This window comes from Elaeis guineensis, chromosome 11 (genome assembly GCF_000442705.2).
Source record: "Elaeis guineensis isolate ETL-2024a chromosome 11, EG11, whole genome shotgun sequence".
Lineage (NCBI taxonomy): Eukaryota > Viridiplantae > Streptophyta > Magnoliopsida > Arecales > Arecaceae > Elaeis > Elaeis guineensis.
The window spans coordinates 29290773-29311386 of record NC_026003.2 but is presented as its reverse complement, the minus strand read 5'-3'; positions in this window follow the sequence as shown (position 1 = coordinate 29311386).

Sequence of the window (20614 nt, the reverse complement as noted above, 5' to 3'; positions counted from 1 at the left end):
GCAGAAGAGAGCCTACAAGTTTCAAGATGGTGCCAAGGTTCAAGCAAAGGTCTTCAGTTGTGGAGGCGATTATCTTGAGGTCTTCAAGAGTGCACAGATGCTAAAGAAGATTGGTATCGACGATGGAGGTTTGCATAGGGAGCTATCAAGGTGCGCAATAGCAGTAGGGAGAGCCAGGGGTGTCTCAGAAAGGCTGAAGAGCAGGTCTTAGGGAGAGCCAGGGGTATCTCAGGGAGATCGAGATGAGATGTCAGGGAACTGTCAAGGTGCACACCGACAGTAGAATCGTGCAGATGGATCGTGTGGAGGTTTGCCAAAACTTGAGGGCACCAAAATGGAGATTGTTGGCACATGTGTAGTGCTCCCAAGCCTTGCAAGGCTACGAGAGGAGCCATGGGCTTGGCTCTAGAATTTTAGGATAAGTGTGGTCCTAGGACTAGGATCGATTTGGTCCTAGGGCAGAGGTTTAGCCCTCCATGATCAAGAGGCCCTAGTTTGTGGGTCTCATGGGGGCTAATCTAAGTGTGGACCAGATTTGGACCCATGGGATTGAGTGCATGATCAGACCATAGGTGTACATGGATTTGGGTGAGTGTATTCGGATTGGGTTAGCCTAAGGAGTTTTTTGAGCTAGGGTTTAGATCCATGTATAGGTATATATATACATATTGTAAACCCTAATTTATGTCGGATGAAACACAGCCTTTTCTCCTAATCTCTCTCTCTCTCTTTTTGGTTGGCACACCACCCTAGGCAGTGGAGGAAGGAAGCTTCATGTGCACCCCCTCATTCGAAAGGGGGGGCGTGTGGTATATTGGTGGAGGATTAGCGCTAGGTGTTAGCGCTAGGTAGTTGGAGTGGCTTGTGTTCTCCTTGATCTCCTTGCCGGAGTCTAGATGTTGGAGGCTTCTTGCTACTGAGAACTAGGAGGTTTCATGCCCTAATACCTGGTAGTTTGTCGCACAACAAACTCCCAAAACTTAGGAGATGAGGCATGCCCACAAGGAAGTTGTTGCACAACATATTGATGCCCTAGTAGTTGCTGCCGTTCCATCTTGTTTCAATGCCCTAAAGTCTAGGGTTTTGGGATGTCTTGCTGCTGGTCGAGGGAGGGTTGAAAGCCCTTAGGGACCAGGTCTTTTGATGTAAGAAAAATCCCCAATGGATCAAGAGAAGAGGCATGACAAGGAAAGGCTATGCAGGTTGTTATCAGGGTGTGCACTTGTAGTCTCTGTTGGACAAGGGATTTTCTGCCCACCTGGATTGAGTTTTATGCTCTAGTTAAAATAGTAAGGAGGGCTCTATCAGATGTCCTTAATGTCTTGATTGATCATCCAAAAGAGATCAAAAAGGTGGGTAGACACACACATTGGAAGTGCGCAGGCTGAATTTCTGCCATGGAATCCCTATCATACAGGGACTCTCCTCATCTAAGAATCTGATCTAGATTCATCCGATCTACTAGCCCCAAGGATTCACATCCCTAGCCCTAGTTCCAAGGGTCTTGAGAGTGAAAGATCAGATCTAGAGGTGCATCGCAGATCTTGGGAAATGGGGGCAGACGCGAACTAGGTCGTTGCTGCAGGATTCTTGACGCGCAGTGATCTAGGGCATGATGTTTGCTATTCTTAGAGAGTTCAGATCATCATGGACTCTTTCAGAGGGCTCCATCATAGATCTCCTCAGGTCCATGCAGGTGCACGGTGGTTCCAGCATAGGATACTATTGAAGGAGAGGAAACAGTTTTCCTCCAGAATGCCCAGATTGCATCTCAGAATTTTCTTTAATATTCTACTTGTTTAAAGATCAAATTCTTACCTGAATCACAGTAGAACCAGGGATCAAATTTTAAATTATCTGATATAAACTTTTGTGGAGGTCTGGATACGCAGACCCTCTACTTCGCATGTACGTCAGATGTCGCAGGAAAGCAGGATGAACTCCAATCCAATTGGCTTCGCAACTCAATCAATCAAGGGATGAGATGTGATGGTGTGACACCTCACACTAATAGGTGGGATGCCCAAGAAGGATCCACATCCAAAGAGAAAAGGTGGCAACAAAGGAAGAAATGTAGAAGATGAAGGACCTCTCTCTTCACACACCTATCTCCTCTCTTTTTCTCTTCTCTTAATTTGATTTGTTTGCTATTCTATTCTCTTCTTTTATCCATAGGTAGAGACCCTCTCTACTTATAGATGATTCTCATGACCCAATAAGAGTAGGACTCTTTATTCAAAATTGATTTGAATTGGTCCAATACTCATGAAAGGACTCCTACATGAGATATAATTACCATCACTTATGACATCCACTTGGCACCCACTCCCACACCCACTTGGAACGCCCTAAATAAGCATCAAACTAATTTTTGGTCATACTTCATGAGTGGATATTCTCAGTGCAAGTAGGAATACTCATATCTCATCCAAAACAGGTCCAATTCAAATTCGATTCGAAGCCGGTTCGAAACAATTTCGAAAGACTATCAATCCTAAACTCTTTAGCACTTTTGTACCAAATCTAACTTAGATTTTGGATCTATTTAAGTCTAATTAATTCAGATCTAATCTAAAATTAATTAATATTTAAATCTAATCTTTCATATGTTCTATGGATCATAGATAAAAATTATTCATCCCCAAGATTGAACCTGAACCTCATGTGTAGTGCTAGCTAGACATAGTCAACTCTTCAATTCCGTTTGACCCATAACTCAATTCTCAATCAAGTTAGCTTATATATTCAGTCAAATCAAGTACTTTCAGATTGGACATATAAACATAGATCAATTCTTTTCTACTTTGTCTGACTTATGTGCGTGACTCCATAAGTTCAAACACTAAGCCGGTAGCACAGAAATCAATTTCTGTACTAATTGAGATACCATCTAGCAATGGTTTTCGATGTCCAGATAGGTCGAATTATCGTAAAGGAATATTTCAGAATCCATATGCATGGTTACCGCATAATTCATCTTTTTGACCCTGGATGCTCTGGGATGGTATCAAGTTAACTGTCAATCGAGATTGCTTCATCCATATTATATTTCAATCTTTCAAATCCATCTTATAGATTATCCTGACTAAGATTTTACTAAATTGAAATACAGTGATATATCAACTCCAATAATCTGGAGGGGTCAATCCCATCTTGATGCACACATAGACTTTGTAAGTACTTGACTATACCCAGTAGCCTTCTGTCACTGTATTAAAAATTCAGATAGTTCGGCACCAAAGCACAGTGAGTTGCTTGCAAGTCACTATGGTGATCTCAAATCTGAAGGATATTTATACTCATATATTTTGTGAGCAGCTTTTGACAGTAGAATGCTCAGCAGGTGAGTCACTTGTTCAGTGATGATGTACCCTTACATCTCATCTGTATGCCATACCAATATCACCATACTCCTTGGTTAAGAGGACAACCAACCCATATGATACACAACGACCTTCACTCGATAAATATCATCGTCCTGTAATGATGTATCATTTGATCGCGAACTTGTTTAAGAATTATACAATAAATTCTCTCTTTATCGTATACTAGCATAGTTCTAGGGACTTCATCACAGTATAAGAGTTCAAGGAAGATGTCACTTTATGATGAAAAATATCAAAATAACTATTATTCAATAATCAATAATTCATATACAAGGATGAACTCAATCGTCACATGATTGATTTTAGGACACAATTTTCAACAACTTCCACTTGGACTAAAGCCAATTGGGGCAGTATCTTATACCCATCTTCTATTTGAAGTCATCGAACTCTTTGATCCCGAGATCTTTAGTGAAGGGGTGGCTAGGTTCTCCTTTCCATCGATCTTTTGAAGCTCGACGTCACCTCAGTTCACGATCTCTCGCACTAGGTGATAGTGGTGCAGAACATGTTTTGTGCGATGGTGCGACTTAGGTTCTTTCGTCTGAGTTATTGCAATAGAGCTGTCACAATACAGCAGGACAGGACCATCAATGGAAGGTACAACTCCCAGCTCGATAATAAACTTTTGCAACCACACCACTTCCTTTACAGCATTCGATGCTGCAATATTTTTTGCTTTGCATATAGAATCGGCCAAAGTATGTTGCTTGAAACTTTTTCAGCAAACAGCTCTTTCATTCAAGGTAAATATGTATCCCGATATACTTCTGTTGTTATCATAATCTGACTGAAAATTGAAATCAGTATATCCCATAAGTTTCAAATCAGAGTCTTCATAGATAGGTCATTGGTCTTTAGTATTTCTCAAATATTTAAGAATTACTTTTGCAATCTTTCCATGCTTCTTATCCGGATCTGACTGGTACCTACTCACTATCCCTAATGAATAGGCCACATCTGGCCTTGTACATATCATAGCGTACATGATAGATTTTACTGTCGAAGCATATAGTATTCTACTCATGCGCTCTCTCTCCTCAGCTGTTGTCGGACAATCTTTCTTAGAAAAATAATTTCATGGCCTATCGAAAGATAGCCTTTTTTGAAATTATTCATGTTGAACCGCTTCAACAAGGTATCAATGTACGTGGATTGGGATAATCCAAGCAACCTTCTAGATCTATCCCTATAGATCTTCATCTCTAGGCTGTAGGATACTTCTCCCAAATCCTTCATGGAGAACTGTGATGATAACCATAGCTTCATACTTTGCAAAGTCGAGATGTCATTTCTTAGTAACAGTATGTCATCCACATACAGCACAAAAAAAATGATCACAAAATTGCAAGCTCATTTGTAGACGCAAGGCTCTTCTCCATTCCTAATGAAGCCATACATTTTGATCAGTTTATCAAAATGCATGTTTCAACTCCTTGATGCCTACTTAAGTCCATAAATTGACCTTTTCAGCTTGCACACTTTCGACTCGTCTGTGGATATGAACTCTTCAAGTTGTATCATATACACCTCTTCTTCTAGCTCTCCATTAAGAAAAGCAGTTTTGATGTCCATCTTCTAGATCTCATAATCTAAGTGTGCAGCGACAGCAAGCATAATCTGAATGGACTTGCGCATTGCCACAGGAGAGAACGTCTCATCATAGTCAATATCATAATGCTGACGGTAACCCTTAGCAACTAGACAGGCTTTATAGGTCTCTACCTTTCCGTCCCCTCCTTTTTTTTCTCTTGAAAATTTATTTACACCCTATGGTTTTATCTCTTCGGGCAGATCAACTAGTGTCCAGACACTATTGATCTCCATGGACTCCATCTCAGACTTCATGGCCTTAAGCCATTTTTGAGAGTCGGGCATTTGCATGGCCTCCATATAGATGATCGAATCCTCATCATTCTCATCAAGTTCAATAGGATCATCATTCTGGATCAGAAAATTATAGTATCTGTCCGACTGATGCAGTACTCTATCGGATCTCCTTAATGGTGCCTCTACTGGCTCCGGATTCGATTCACCAATCAAACCCAATTCTGTATGTGTCAGTCCTTCCACCTCATGAACTTCATCAAGTTCAATTTTACAAGCATTAGCTCCTTCACCAAGGAACTTTTTTTCCAAAAAGATTGTCTGGTTGCTGACAAACACCTTTTGTTCTGTAGTGAGGTAGAAGTAGTATCCTTTAATTTTCTTTAGATACCCTATGAATAAGCATCTATCGGACTTCAATCCAAGCTTATCTGTCTTTAAATGCTTGACATAAGCTGGACACCCCCAGACTCTAAGATGTAAGAGCACCAGCTTACGTCCAGTCCATATCTCATATGAAGTTTTATTGACAGATTTGCTGGGCACTTTATTCAAAATATAGCAGACAGTCTCTAGAGCATATCCTCAAAAAGATATTGATAGACTGAAAAAGCTCATCATGGACTGAACAATATCTAACAAGGTTCGATTCCTCCTCTTAGACACACCATTATGTTGTGGTGTTCTAGGAGCGATCCATTGTAAGAGAATCCTATTCTCTTCCAGATATGTCAGAAACTCACTGGTAAGGTATTCACCTTCTCGATCTGATCAAAGGATCTTAATATTTTTTTTTCAGTTTGTTTCTCTACTTTAGCACGAAATCATTTGAACATTTCAAATGATTCTGATTTATGCATCATAAGATAGACATACCTATACCTCGATAGGTCGTCTGTAAATATAATGAAGTAGTAGTATCTTCCTCTGGCACTTATGTTTATAGGCCCACATACATCAGTATGTATTAGACCTAGGACATCACTGGCTCTTTCATCTTTTCCTTTAAAAGGTGACTTAGTCATCTTACCAAGTAGACAAGATTCATAGATAGGTAATGATTCACAATCATCTATCTCAAGGATACATTCCTTGATCAACCTGTCAATCATATTCTTGTTCACATGACCAAGCCTACAGTACCAAAGATAGGATTTGCTGGCATTATCTATTTTAGGGCGTTTACTAGGTGTGTATATTACACTATTAGGTCGTGATATTATGTATATGTCATGTTTTAATTATTCATGCATAATTATAGTATCATTCATAATGATATCACAAAAATTATTTTTTATTATAAACTTGTAACCAAGTTTAGCCAAAAGGCCTACAGAGATGACATTCATCATAAAGGAGGGATAATAATGACAATCATCTAACATGATACTACTAAACTCGAAGACAAACTGCAAAGTTTCCAAGGCCAGAACTGGAATAAGGCTTCCATCTCCAACGTTAAGGAACCACTCGCCCTCTCAAAATTTTCTACTTACCTGCAGTCATTACATATATTAATAGGACTTTCGGTATCCAATACTCAAGTAGTAGTATCACAAACAGAGAAATTACAAGGTATTATCATATAAATACCTTGTGAAGCAACCACTTGCCTCTTTCTCTTGTTCTTAGGCCTGTTTGGGTCAAGGATAGTTATATAAACAGGACAATTCCTTTTCCAATGATCCAGTTTCTTACAGAAGAAGCACTCTACCTAATTTTTGTCAACTTTTGATGGTTTGCTCTGTTTGGGATCGGTGGCATGAGATTTTTGCACCTTTTTTTTCTTTCCTCTCTTAGAGGATCGACGTCCTGTAGATGAACCTTCCACTAAATTCACTGACTCCTTTTGGAGCTGGTGATCCTTCTAAAAAGTTTGCAGTAACTTTAGCAAACCATGGTAGTTTACTGCAGGCTTCGTCATTCTATAATGACTAAGAAAAGGTAGGTAGGATTTCGGTAGCGAATTGAGGATAGCATCTTTGTCTAACTGTTCATGCAACGGAAAGCCAAGTTTGCTAAGGCATTCAATTTGCTCAATCATGTATAATACATGATCAGTGACTGAAGCCCCCTCTCATATATGGGTATTGAACACTGCGTAGGAGGTTTTATGTTTCTCTGCATCCTCAGGGGTGCTGAAAGACTCATTCCACATTTGAATCATCTCCTCAGACTGTGCATCCTCAAACTTATGACTAAGTTTATCATTCATAGCCACCCTCATCACATAATGCACAATCGTGCGATCATCGAGCCACTTATGTAAGTGTCTCTCGCAGCATGAGGAGCATTGACTGTAGGTTCTTCAGGTGCTTATTCTATAAGGACATACAAAATTCTCTCATGCTCCAATACGATCTTCAACTTTCGATACCAGCTATCGAAGTTGGATTCGATGAGCTTATCACTGTTCAACAACGAATGAAGGGATAGTGTGATGGCCATAACTGAAAAAAGAAAATATTAACCTATTAGTATATGAATTATTTTTTAATCCTGAGGATATGGACTTTAGTCTAAAGGTCCTCTTACTATTTTTTATGAATTGGTAGCCTCTACCTCCAACTCAAAGAATTACATTAATACCTTAGTGGGTACTAAAATCCACATGGACTGTATTCGGATCCGAGTGTGGCTCGGCCAACCCTAGTGCATCCATGGGTAGGTTCATGATCAATTATTTCTCCAAACAACTTCTAGCATTGGGTTTTGCCCCAGACATCCCTTCAGTAGGCGTGTGGCACCTCCACTGAAAATCCTGGTTAGGTCCAACCATTAACATGACACATCAAGTGCATCTAACAAATGGATGTCCAGCCTCGTATGTGGCTCGACCAACCTGAGCATTGATCTAAAGGTACATCATGATGGTCATATGATGAATGATAATTTCAATACATAATAGACACCAAGCATGTGGCGCCTCCAATGCCTATTTGAAATATTGGACTCATTATCACATATCTTAATGGGAGGCAATGATCAAGTTATCTCATAACTTTATCACTTTATGGACCTAATAATTTAGAAGATTCGATTTCATTGACCTGAGAATAAGAGAAGAAGTCAACTAGCAAGCTATAAATCCTTCCACTAACTTCACCAAGTCATGTAAAGGATTAAACACAAGCTGGTCTAAAGACACCTAAATCAGTCACACTGATTCACCTTAATGGCATAGGTCTGCACGAATCGACTAGTGACCTAATCAAAACATAATCTACCATGTTAGCTAGGTAAGTGAGATCAACGAGAGGGATATGCCCTTAACTCACCGTAGATGCATCTAGATGAATAGCTTCCAATTAAAAATTACTTGATCGAATCTGTCAAACTTATCTTAGACACCAACTGGTTAATTAGTTTCGATTTGGCACACTAGAAGATTCGGGCTTAACCATGGAGCCATGATCATGGTCCATTTATTAGGGTCAAATACATGGACTTGATCAAACTTCAACTATTAAGATTGATTTAAAAAAATACTGACCTAATCTAATTCAACACTTGATTAGATTTAATCAATTTCTCTACTTGGTCCATATGTGTTCCTAACCCTAGGTCTAACTCATTAAAAAGACCTGATTCATGCTAACCCTTTGCTCATCATATTATGTGATGTCTTAATGATCTTCAATTCTCAATTCTATATCATTCAAACTTAATTCAAAATTAAGTGTGTGAAATGTGTGTTTCAGTTTATAGAACTATTCTACCAGGATTTCAAGTGAAGCATACCATATGTTTCAACACGTGAAAATAAATTTTTATAATATGTTTAACAATTAAACATACATAGATATGATCTAAACTTCATTCATACATCTCATGTATCATAACAACTTTTAGATCAATACCAATTACATCATATGTAATATGTAATTTAGATCTAAAATAATTTTATATCTAAATTTTATCCTATTATAATGAATCATAAATTATTTTAGATCTAATCTAAATATATTTATGATCAAAATAATATATAAAAGTCTGTTCATTTTTTTTCTTTATAAAACTGGATCACAACGACACCCCTACACGTCATAAGAGAACCCATCGAATAGGCAAAAGAGAGTTAATCTCTTCAATATCTTACGATCAGATGGTCTGATGATCTCATCAATCCGAGTACTAGGCTACTAAGATCTAAAATCTAATTTCATATATAATTACATCAATATACAATTATTGATAAAACTATTTTATGTCTTGAACATATCCTTGATCTCATCAATTATGTTCGTCATCTAATCCAATTAGATTTGATGTATTATATACATCATATCAAATCTAAAATTTATCTTATACTGATTATAAAATATCAATTTTAGATTTGATATAAAATTAAAAAAAAAATAGATGCAAATATGAATGCATAAGAAATTAATTTTTGATAAAATTTATTTTCATGCAGTACTGAATTATGATAGGATTCAGATCTAAATATCCATCGAAATAGATCTAATTTAAATCTGAGATAATCCTCACTTCATAAGAAAAATAATAAAATTAAAATTTTATTAAAATAGATTTAAAATATATTTTTAATTCATATTATTTTTCATCAAAAATTCAGTAATAGCAGAATTCTATTATAATAGATTTATAACAACCTCAATCAACCATTGATTAGGCACCTCTAATCCAATCAAAATTAGATCAAAAATTTTATATAAATAGATTTAAATAAAATTTAATATCACATAAAAAATTTTAATTATAACTTATGTAAATAAACATAAAAAATTCTATTTTACATATATATATTTTAGACCTTCTCTGATACCAGTTGAAGGGGAGGAAACAGTTTTTCTCCAGAATGCCCAGGTTGCATCTAAGAATTTTTTTTAATATTCTACTTATTTAAGAATCAAATTTTTATCTAAATTATAGTAGAATCAGAGATCAAATTTTAAATTATCTGATATAAATCTTTGCAGAGGCCTGGATATGCAGACATTCTATTTTGCATTCACGTCAGACGTCGCAAGAAAGCAGGATGAACTCCAATCCAATTGGCTTCACAACTCAATCAATCGAGGGATGAGATGTGATGGTGTGTTACCTCACACCAACAGATGAGATGTCCAAGAAGGATCCACGCCCAAGGAGAGGAGACGGCAACAAAGGGAGAGATGTAGAAGATGAAGGATCTCTCTCTTCACACGCCTATCTCTCTCTCTCTTTTTCTCTTCTCTCAATTTGATTTGTTTGCTATTCTATTCTCTTCTTTTATCCATAGATAAAGATCCTCTCTATTTATAAATAATTCTCATGACCCAATGAGTAGGATTTTTTATTCAAATCTGATTTGAATTGGTCCAATACTCATGAAAGAAGGACTCCTACATGAGATATAATTGCCATCACTTATGACATCCACTTTGCACCCACTCCCACACCCCCTTGGGACCCCCCACATAAGTATCAAACTAATTTTTGGTCATGCTTCATGAGTCAGTATTCTCAGTGCAAGAGAAATACTCATATTTTATCCAAAACAGGTCCGATTCGAATCTGATTCGAAGTCGGTTCGAAATAATTTCGAAAGGCTATCAATCCTAAACTCTTTAGCACTTTGTACCAAATCTAATTTGGATTTTGAATTTATTTAAGTCTAATTAATTTAGATCTAATCTAAATTAATTAGTACTTAAGTTTAATCTTTTATATATTTCATGGATCATAGATAGAAACTGTTCATCCCCGGGATTGAACTTGAACCTCATATGTAGTGCTAGCTAGATATAGTCAACTCTTCAATCCTATTTGACCCATAACTCAATTCTCAATCAGGTTAGCTTATATGTTCAATCAAATCAAGTACTTCCAGATTGGACATATAAACATAGGTCAATTCCTTCCTACTTTGTCTGACTTGTGTGCATGACTCTATAGGTTCAAACACTAAGGTGGTAGCACAGGAACCAATTCCTACACTAATCAAGATACCATCTAGCAATATTTTTCAATGTCCAGATAGGTCAAATTATCGCAAAAGAATATTCCAGAATCCATATGCATGGTTATCGTATAATTCATTCTTTTGACCCTGGATGCTCTAGAATGGTCTCAGGTTAATTGTCAACTGAGATTGCTTCATCCACATTGTATTTCAACCTTTCAAATCTATCTCATGGATTATCCTGGCCAAAACTTTACTAAATTAAAATACAGTGATACATCAACTTCAATAATCCAAAGGGGTCAATCTCATCTTGATCCACACACAGACTTCGTAAGTACTTGACTGTACTCAGTAGCCTTTCATCATTGTATTAAAAATCTAGGAGTTCGGCACTAAAGCACAGTGAGTTGCTTGTAAGTCACTATGACGATCTCAGATCTAAAGGATATTTATACCCATGTGTTTCACGAGTAGCTCTTGACAGCAGAATGCTCAACAGGTGAGTCACTTGTTCAGTGACGATGTACCCTTACATCTCACCTGTATGCCATACCAATGTCACCACACTCCTTGGTTAAGAGGACAACCAACCCATATGGTACACAACGACCTTTACTCAATAAACATCATCATCCCATAATGACGTATCATTTGATCGCGAACTTGTTTAAGAACTATACGATAAATCTTCTCTTTATCGTACACTAGCATAGTTCTAGGGACTTCATCATAGTACAAGAGTTCAAGAAAGATGCCACTTTGTAATGAAAAATATCAGAATAACTATTATTCAATAATCAATAATTCATATACAAGGATGAACTCAATCATCACATAATTGGTTTTAAGACACAATTCCCAACAACTATAGTGCATCAAATGTCTTTTCTATTTCTTAAATCTAAGTCTCCGCTACTAGAGGATCAGGTCCACCCTCAAACAGTGATGGGTTGAGCTTCTTAAATCTCTCATAGAATGACTTTAAAGATGGTGTAGGTTGAGGAGCAGCTTGTATCTACTATTGTTGTTGAGTAAGTTACACCACCACTTGGCATACTCTAGCAATATCTACCTGAGTGACTAGTGCATTAGGAGTCTACTCAATTGGTTGGTTGGCATCTCTCCTCGTTATCCTTCTTGCTCCTCTTCTCCTAGTGACAAGGTTTGCCAAGACTTCATTTTGTCTGTTGCTCATCGTCACCTATAAAAAAATACTAGCGTTAATCAAATTTCTTAAATGAGTAATAGGAACTCTAAGAAAACTTATCTACTTCCATTCAATCAAACATGATCCAGCTAAATGAGACCTATTTATCTATTGCTAAACTTTTAATATCTACCCATGATCAAACCTATTTCTTTGATATCATAAAATGTCACACTTTAAATCTGCGGTATAATATGGCCATGCTACTAAGGGGTACCACTCTTAATAACACAAAGCCTCTCAATTATAATCAGCTAAAATCCATCATACATAAGTTATAATAAAATATGCAATTCTATTATTCATCAACAAAATAAATCAAATTGGTTCAATATAGCTAAATCCAAAACCAAATGCCAAATCCATATCAATAGTTGACTATAAGTCCATAATTATCTAATAAACTAAGTTTCAGTTACAAAATTTTCAAGCTATTATGTAGAACCTTAAGCTTGGATCTTCTGCCATTTCTAACCTTATTCCTCTATAAAAGAAATAAAAAATAAAGAGGTATGAGCTATACTAGCTCAGTAAGTAAAATCTATGCTTTCTTACCTGATCCAGTATAAATTTTTTCATGATAATGGAATAGTTAGAAAATAATAGATGTTACAAAAGTAAAGTGTTTTAGAAGGCATATTATAAAATGGGTCATAAAGATAATCATGTATGCATAAATCATGAATATTTCATAAACATGATGATTCATGAGTCATTCTTCTTATATATTTATATCGTATTTCAAAATCTTGCTCACAGATGTTTATGCTATAGTCACTTTATACCCATGATAGAGCCAGTGTTCTTAATTGATAAAATTTTTATTTTATGTGCCAACTTTATACCTGCTGGCAGGATTTGTGCTCTTATGGATGCTAGTTTTAGATGTCCATCTTTTCATAGAGATTCATTCATAGCTACCTGAGAGCCTTCCAAATTTTTATATCTTTTTTATAAAACATACATATTCATAGATTAAAAAATAATAAAATTTATGCTTCATAAACATGCTACTTTAATAAAACATATTCATGAAATTAATGGTTATAATAAAATATATTTTTTTATATCATATATGCTGATCCTTATTTTATGAAAATATAATTTTATCAATAATAGATTATTTACATAAAAAATATGATAATTTAAAAATAAATAAGGAGCATAAGATCTACTTATCTTGTTCACTCTAGATCTTTAGACTTCGTTAGATGAATTAGATAATCCTATTTAAAATATCAAATTATAATCAATTTTTTTAATTAATTCAATAAAATTGGATGATAAAAGGAGGTCGTTAATTAGGTGATCTCTGATAGACCATCAGGACACCAAAGCAGTTAAGAATCTTCTTGTCGGGTCAACATGAGTCTCTAGAAGAGGAAGATAAAACTCGATATGGGAGTCTCTAGATCTTCTTAGAGAGAGAAAATGAATGAAGAGAGAGAAAATAGAGAGAGAAAGTGGAGAGAGAAAGAAGAAGGAATAGATTTTGATGAAACTTCTACTTCTATAGCTAGATTAGAAGTAATAAGATTACTACTTGCATTTGCTTGCTATATGGATTTTAAATTATACCAAATAGATATAAAAGTATCTTTTTAAATAGATATATTGCTAAAGAAGTCTTTGTAGAACAATATCTAAATTTGAAAATCATGCATTTCTAAATCATATTTTTAAAATTAATAAAGCATTATATAGTTTAAACAAGCTCTAAGAGCTTGGTATGAAAGACATAAGAAATTTTTATTTAAAAATAACTTTACAAAAGGTAGTATAGATACAACCTTATTCTTGAAAAGGAAAGAAAATGATTTGTTACTAGTTCAGATTTATGTTGATGATATTATTTTTGGAGCTACTAATGAAGATTTTTATTAAGAGTTCAAATCAAACAAACAAAAAAAATCTTCATCAACCAAACTAAATACACCAGAGATACTCAAAAAGTTTAGAATGAAGAATGCAAAGAAAATTGGCACACCCATGAGACCATCATGCAGATTTAATAAAGATAAAAATGATAAAAGTATAGATCAAAAGCTCTATTAAGGTATAATTGAATCTTTACTTTATCTTCCTGTTAGTAGATTGGATATATTGTTAGTGTATGCATATATGCTAGATTTCAAGTAAATCCTAAAGAATCTCATATGCTTGCAGTTAAAAGAATACTTGATACTTAGTGGACATTCAAAACTTAGGACTTTGGCATTCTAAGCAATCATCAATTAATTTATTTGGATATTCAGATGCTGATTATGGTGGCTGTAAAATTGATAGACAAAGCACAAGTGGAATATGTCAATTCTTAGAGTTAAGCTTAATATCTTGGTTTAGCAAGAAATAAAACTCGATTGCATTGTCCATGGTTGAGACTGAGTACATTATAGTTGGAAGTTACTGTGCTCAAATTTTTTGAATTAAGTAACAACCCAAAGATTATAGTATCAAACAAAATAAAATTCTAATAAGGTATGATAATACTAGTATAGTAAACGTAACTAAAATTTTAATTCAACACTTGAGAACAAAATACATTGAAATAAGATATCATTTCATAAGAGATCATGTGCAAAATAATAATATTATGCTTGAATTTGTGTGTACTGATGATCAGTTGGTGGACATCTTCACTAAATCCCTAAGGTTGCATTTGGTAGCTGGCAATCTATTTAGATTGCTGGCAATTTAAAGTGGATCCATCAGATTACTGTGTTTGGTATGCTTTTTGGATAGCAATCCAGATTGCCTTGGCAATGTATATTGCCTCTTAGGAGACAACTTGGATAGGCTTGGGGATTTGGCAATGTTGTAAAAAAAGGACAAAATTATCCCTTAAAAAATCACACAAAATCCATCTCTGATCGTAGTGACGCCACCAATGGAGGCTAGCCCCACCGCTACCTCCTCCTCTCCCCATCCCAATGGGTTTCTCCCATTCTTCCTATGGCCATGGAGATAGCAATGACGATGAAGAGGAGTGTGGGCTCCTCATGAACTCTAGGATCTCCAAGGAGAAGGTCCTCGAGCAAGAGCCCGAGGTGTCCTCCCATGCCATGCTACTACCTCTCTACTCTCCCCCTAACTCTCCATTGCTGGCACCCCGTGCCTCCTCCCCTCCATTCGGGTCTGGGACCCTCCCCCCATCTTAATGGGCTCCTCCCATTCATCCCACGATCATGGAGTTGGTGACGATAGTGATGGTGATGAAGAGTGTGTGCTTCTTGCAAACTCCAAGGCCTCCAAGGAGAAGATCCTCAAGTAAGAGCCCAAGGTCCTCCCATGCAGTGTTGCTGCCTCTCCGCTATCCCCCAGCTCTCCATCACTGGCACACTGTGCCTCCTTGGCCCCTCCATCCAGATCTAGGACCCCTGCAACATCCTTCTCTCCTCACCTCTGCCTGCATCTGCGATCTGACGATAGTGATGGTGATGAAGAGGAGTGTGTGCTTCTTGCAAACTCCAAGGCCTCCAAGGAGAAGATCCTCAAGTAAGAGCCCAAGGTCCTCCCATGCAGTGTTGCTGCCTCTCCGCTATCCCCCAGCTCTCCATCACTGGCACACTGTGCCTCCTTGGCCCCTCCATCCAGATCTAGGACCCCTGCAACATCCTTCTCTCCTCACCTCTGCCTGCATCTGCGATCTCATCCAGAGGCCTCATGGACTGAGCCATGGAGGTGCTCCTTATTGCCCATGGTGAGTGTGAGATTGGCCTGCGGTCGGATCCAGTCGATGGGTGATGGCTGGTAGTGGGGATAACCTCCAAGGGGGAGTGCTAGGCTAGGGCTTTGGTCATATTCATTATGTGAGGTTTACTTCATTGTACACATCGCTATTGGATTGAGTGAGGGCCACTATGGTCTTTATTTAAACCAAATACAGTAATTTGACTTAGGGGTATTTTAAAATTTTGATTTTATATTACCAATAATTTGATTGTCATACAAAACATGTTAATCAAAATTTTTAATAATTTTATTACAATATTACCTATGTGTACCAAATACAATAATCAACATTGCTGATAATTTAATGGTGACAATCTATCTTGAAGATAATCCATATTACCTTCTAAGATTGCCTGGCAATGCATCAAATGCAACCTAAGTGAGGGTAAATTTAGCATGATTATGGGAGAACTAGGTATATATGATCTTTTTTAGAATAGTGAGCCTAATTCAAAATTTTCTTGATTTTTCTCATTTCTCTTAATCTTTTGAAGCAAATTCTTCCTATTCTTGATGACTTGAGTCATCTCAGGATGTTTAGAATCATATCAAGTTTGACTTGAATCAATTTATGAAACTGAGATTGAGCTTGAGCAAACTTGTGCAGGTGATTGCAAGTCGACTCATGGCTCAAGTCGACTCCCATAGGGTTTTGTGAGTTGACTCGACCATCAATTCCTATTTTTTAATGGAAGGCCCGAAGGTCTTTTTCACTTTACTATTCCTCAAATCTTCCGAGCCATCTCCTCCAAAACTGCTGTTGGTGCAAAAATCCGCCTGCGCCGGAGAAGCTGGAGTCAAGGGAGCCGCAGTCACCGCCGGGACCTGCAAAAGAAGTCTAAACCGGAGGTGGGGTTGCTCCGACCAGACCCTCCGATGCTCAAGTCAGTTCTCTGCCTCAACAAGAATGGAGTGCTCGAATGAAAATTTTAGCAAAGTTTTGGGATAGAAAAGTAGAGCTTAGAGAATAACGTATCTGGGGTCCCCCTTTTATAGGCGGAGGGGGCAGCAGACTGATAGCGATATCTGTAACCGTCTGGCAGTGGGCCGCCCAGGGTCAGACAGAGTTTGTTGCGAAGAGTAGTGGAGTAGACCCGTGGCTATCACCGGGGCGTGCCACGTGGAGTCTGCCGCGGGGAGTGGAGCAGCGTCCGTTGTCGCGACTTACCAGAAGATGGAAGAATCGTGCGATATCCATCGCGGGAAGTGGAGCAGTGCTGTGGCCGTTACTGCGGCCTGCCAGGGAGTCATGGAGCCGTGTAGGATCCGTCGCAGGGAGTGGAGCAGAATCGTGGCCGTTACTACGGCCTGCCAGGGAGTCCAGACTTGTCAGTTGAAGTTCAGTTGGAGTCTGTAGCTGGAGTCGGAAATGAAGTTCGGCTCCCGTAGGAGCTCGGACGAGGTCTTCCTGCAGTCGAAGTTGGGGATGAAGTCTGGCTCCCGTAGGAGTCCGGACGAAGTCTACCTGCAGTCGAAGTTGGGGACGAAGTCCGGCTCCCATAGGAGTCCGGACGAAGTCTACCTGCAGTTAAAGATGGGGATGAAGTCCGACTCCCGTAGGAGTCCGGATGAAGTCTACCTGCAGTTGAAGTCAGGGATGAAGTCCGGCTCCCGTAGGAGTCCGGATGAAATCTACCTGCAGTTGAAGTCGGAGACGAAGTCTGGCTCCCATAGGAGTCCGGATGAAGTCTTCCTGTAGCCGGAGTCGTGGGTGGAGCCCGGCTCCCGTAGGAGTCCAGGTGAAGTCCTTGTGCAGCCAGAATTGGGAACGAGACCTAACTCCCATAGGAGCCCGGGCAGAGTCTTCCCGCAGCTGGAGCTGGAGACGAGGTCTGGCTCCCGTAGGAGTCCGGACTGAAATCTGGTAGTTGTAGGAATCTACCGTTGGAGAAGTTCAGCCGTTGGCGAAGTCCGGGGTAGTTCGGATTGGAGTTGAACCTGGCTGGAAGAAGTCCGGAAGAGATTCGAGGAGCAGCTGATAGCCGTAGAAAGTCGGCTGGCGGCGGAGCTTAGTGAGCGCTTGGGGCGGTTTAATAAATAACTGGGGGAACTCATGTTAAGGGAGCTCGGGTGGAGTAGTGGGAGTTCATCTGTCGAGGGAATTCAGTCAACACTGTGAGAATCCGGCTGTTGGAGAAGTCCGGGGAGGTACCATCTGCGGTCGAAAGCCGGAGGAGTCTTAGGAAGGTCAATCCTGTTAAGAACTTTGGCTGAGGGTATTTTATACCCAACACCAGTCCCCCTACTTTCGAGTTCAAATTTCGAATGAAGGAAGTACAGAAAGATCGTCACAGCCGAAGTTCCTCCCTCGATGTCCACACGCGATCGTCCCCAGATATTTTGGCATTTAATGCGCGCATGCTGGAGCCTTTTTCGATTAGGGCGACCCGAAGAGTCTTTTCGAAACTCCCACCGGGATGTGATCCTAAGCGTCGTGCCATGAAAGTCCGCGAACGGTCAACCCCATGTCACGGTGAGTGGGACACGCGGGACACATGGTAGGCTCTGGTTGGCCTAGGGACACCTGCCACCATAACTGCGCCAGGCTCCGTTGCCTATTTAAGCCCCCCACCTTTCCTCCAGGGGCTCCACGACATCTTTCTTTCGCCTGAGAGCTTAGCCACTCAGCCACTCCATCGGTGCCCCTTTCGACTCCGAGCGTCCTCCGCACCGATCTTTGCCATCTCCACCGGCTTTCCACCGTTTCCAGTCCCCCGAGTCTCTCCAAGGGGTTCCCCCGTTGGGGCCTCCATCCCGGAGGCCAATCTCAAGATGATGACACGGATTTGGAAGAGTGCAAGGAGGAGAACAGCAGTCTGTGAGTTCTCCGATTGTCAACCTGTCGCTGAGGATTCCTGCCGCCTTAAATGGGGCTCAAGGGAGAATTCCTTCAACAACAGGGGTTTAATAACAGGGACAACCGGTGAAGGCGTTCCACTTGAGAACTTCAAAGTAGCCGAACGGGGCGACACTGGTCAAGGGGGCAGAGCTTTCGTCACAAGCCGTGGTGGGGTCCTTGATGTCGTCGGGGCCGAGGGACCAGAAGTGGTCGGCACCGACAGTGGGGCAGTAGAACTTGTTGCGGGGATGGTGGAAGTAGCGCATGCCGACCTTACCGGAACACCTAGGACGGCGGTTGTCATGGAGCACATGACGGTGGTGCATGTCTTCGGTGCCACCGCTGCCTTCGGGGTAACTCCGGTTCTTCTTGAAACAGGTTGTCGTTGCCGCTGCCGTTGCCCTTGCTGTCCCCTGGAATCTATCCCATCCTTTTCCCCCTAGGGTTGGAATTTCGGAGGTGGAGCAGAACGAGGCAGGGGGCGAGAGTCGATAGGCTTGCCACGCGTACTGGAAAATACTGCTGGGAAAGACAGAACCGGGAAGAGAAGTCTACAGCTCGAAGCGGACTCCGGTGTATCCCTTTCGAGTCTTGTAATAATATTTTCTTTTTTTGGCCCTCCGGCTCTTGTAACGTACATCTTGTTAATCAAGAAATGAGAAGGAGATTTTGTTACTTCGTTCGCACTTTGCGTCGAATTGTTGTCTGCCGAACTTCTTTTCTTTACCATTGTTGTTGTTGTATTCCCTTCTCTCTACTTCTCTTCTTTTCTTCTTTTCTTCTTTTCTTCCTTTTCTTCTTCTCTTTTTTTTTCTTTTTTTTTTGACGTCGTCCGTAGGTCGTCGGTAGTTGTCACGTCAGCTCGTCTTTCAATTGTCCTTCTCCCTTAACCTCAATGGCTCTACGATGCATATTTGATGAATAATATGAGAAGAGAATTTTCTGCTACTTCTTTTACTCGTGTGTTGAATTGTCGCTTGTCGAGCTTCTTTTTGGCCTTTTCATCATTCGGAGGTATCCAATTACCGTCGTGTCGACTCATCTTTTTCATCCATGGCCGCAGATTCGTTTGGGGCTGTCGGATTTGGCGCCCCCCATCAGGGCTCGAGCTCGGAGGTCTGAGCTTCCGTCACCTTGAGGAAGTCATCTCATCTCGGGTTTGCGATGAAAGCTTCCTTGGAAGCTAGGGTTCTTGATAAGAACCCCAACCCTTGCTAAGACGGGGTTCTCTACATCTTTGATGCCGTTTGTTTTTCATTCATCGCTAACGTAGTCCATCGCTTTCCCTTTTAACTCCTCTCCCCTTTTTCCTTTTTGAGTGGAATTTTTTCCTCCGCTCTTGGTGGGGCTGTGGGAGTCTGGCTCCCATAGGTGAAGTCGGGGCGAGGTCCGGCTCCCGTGGGAATCCAAACGGAGTCTACCTGCAGTTGAAGTCAGAGGCGAAATTTGGCTCCCGTAGGAGTCCGGGTGGAGCTTACCAGCAGTCGAAGTCGGGGATGAAGTCCGGCTCCCGTAGGAGTCCGGACGAAGTTTACCTGTAGTTGAAGTTGGAAACGAAGTCCGGCTCCCGTAGGGATCCGGAAGAAGCTTGTCTGCAGTTGAAGTTGGAGATGGAGTTCGGCTCCCGTAGGAGTCCGGAAGAAGTTTTATTGCGAAGGGGCCGCTGGCGAAGGTCCCCCTTTTTCTCATCTGATCTTGAATGATCGGACTTT